The sequence below is a fragment of the Zeus faber genome (assembly GCF_960531495.2).
Source record: "Zeus faber genome assembly, chromosome: 18".
NCBI lineage: Eukaryota > Metazoa > Chordata > Actinopteri > Zeiformes > Zeidae > Zeus > Zeus faber.
The window spans coordinates 11,423,428-11,426,036 of record NC_137210.1 but is presented as its reverse complement, the minus strand read 5'-3'; positions in this window follow the sequence as shown (position 1 = coordinate 11,426,036).

Here is a 2,609-nt window from a genome sequence, read left to right as displayed (position 1 = left end):
CTGACGAGATGAAATAAAAATAAAAATGGTACATCAAATATGCAAACATGCTTGTAAGTAGAAAGCATTTACAGTCCAAATGATCAAAAAATTATTTTCAGCAATTTACTATTGTGTTTTTGTCAAAGCAAAACCAAGTAATGCGCATCTTTTCAACATATTCCATATTTTGTTTATAAATGCATTTCAGCGTGTTTAATAACTCACATACCATAGATAGTTTTGGTTTTTCGACAAGCTTAATGCTTTTGCCTTTTTTTTCACCTTCTTTTTTTTCTCGTTTATTTTATTTTTTATTTTGTTATGTTTATATGAAATTTGAAAAACATTGACAAAACACTTTTGAAAAAAAAAAATTTCATTGTACATATGAATCATTAATTTAAACTATTTTAAATAAATGTTCCATTTTGGACTCATTGACAAATATATAGATCAATTGTATTAATTGTTTTTGCTTCAGTTTAATTTATATTCACTTTAGTTTTGCTGTGTTTCATGTGTCTTTTTTCCATTTCAGCTCCTGTGCACGTTGCCTTTTTATGATCAGCTGCAACAACAGGCAGCGCTAATTCATTCCATGCCCACGTCCTCTCCCTCAGGAGAAACACTCACTCGTCTGTTTCCCTCAGCGCCGCGACGGGATCCTACCCGGAATAGGCAGATCCCAATTTCACCCACTTTCAGGGAATTTACAAACTTAAACGAGACCTCCTCGAAGATGCATGCGTGTTAGGAAAAACAAAAAAAGTGGAGGCGGGTTTCCTGGTTTTAGTTCTTTTAGTGAGGATGACACCGATCTTTCCAAACCGCTGATGATGGTTTTTTTAACTGATGCTGCATTTTCTTCGAAATCTGGCTTTAATGCAAACTGCAAAATATAATAATAAAATAATTAAATATAGTTTTTTTTTTCTCATTTTAAATTTTAGATTTATTTTATTCAATCATCCGCATCCACATTCAGAATCCAGTGTTTGTGTGTGTGTGTGTGTAGCTGTTACCGCTAATTGCTCTTTTGATGGTTTTTAAGTCGGGTTATTAGCCACATTAGGTCAGATTAAGGACGAGCATGCAGAGACAAAGCCCGGTAATTAAGAAAAAAGGGATACGGCGGCCGGAGCCAGACCTGTCCGCTAACACTCGGCTTCATTAATAAACCAAAGATCAACCGTCAGAGAGAGAGAGGTTTCGTTTTTTTTGTTGTTTTTTTTTTCTCGCTGTGAACTTGTGGTCTCCTCTCCTCCAGACTTGTGTTGAGCAACGGCGGTATGGCGAGCGTCACTGTCACAGCTATAAGTGGAGAGAGAGAGAGAGAGCGAGTGAGGGAGAGAGAGAGAGAGAGAGAGGGAGAAAGAGAGAGAGATAGAGGGAGAGAGAGGGAGAGAGCGAGAGAAGGCGGGAGAGAGGGCCAAGGGCACGGCAGAGGAGAGGATGGAGGGAAGGAGGGAGAGAACGCTTGACATCCCCCCAACTCACTCACACACACACACACACACACACACACACACACACTCACACACACACACTCACACATTCACACACCGTTAATTAAAACCTTTAGGTAAATTATTTATTTGATTTGTCTGCTCTCTCTGGCCACCTTTATCTCCGCAGCGCACTCCTTGGTGTTATTTTTTTCCGGCGACTTTTATTTATTTATTAATCTATTTTTGTGTTTACCCCCCTACTCCCCCTCCCCCCGCTCACACCATATGGTCGCGGATCAAATAATGTCAAACATTTTGCCCTTGCAAGTTTTTGCAATTTGCAGTTTCCCGAACGTGAGACCTGTTGAAGGCAGGAGTGATAATGGACACGCTCCGCCCCCCGCCGCCTCCATCCCACCGCGCCGCCCTTCAATTAATGCTACAGCGGGAGCCTCGTGTAATAACACTTGCACTTCTGAGCGGGCCGCATGAGGGGGGATGGATGGATGGATGGATGGATGGATGGATGGATGGATGGATGGATAGATGGGTGGGTGGATGGAAGGATGGGTGGATGGGTGGATGGATGGATGGATTTATGGATTCATGGATGGATGGATAGATGGAAGGATGGATGGATGGATGGATAGATGGAAGGATGGATGGATGGATAGATGGAAGGATGGATGGATAGATGGAAGGATGGATGGATGGAAGGATGGATGGATGGGTAGATGGATGGATGGATGGATAGATGGAAGAATAGATGGATGGATGGATGGATGAATGGACGGGCCCCATGTGAACGTCACAGGTGGGTGGGCCGGAGCTGAGCAGAGTGGATGGTGATTGGCCGCCTGGCGGAGCGCGTGCTTGGGCCTGTGCATCATTGTTGCCGGGCACACTCAGACTCAGGTGCCAGCGGGACGTTTGGATGCGTCTGACAGCCGTAATTACCCCATCGCCATGGCGATCAGTTTTGGCCCGCACGTAAATAGATGGCCTGGCCGGCGGAGGCTCCTTCCTCCCTCCTCCTCCAACCCCCCCACCCCCACACACACACACACACACACCTCCCGTCACTCGGCCTTTTTTAATCGGATTGGGCTGTTCCCAAGTGTGTGCGTTATGTTGCGTTTTTTAATAGACGTTCACACGCACAAACAAAAACAATCACCC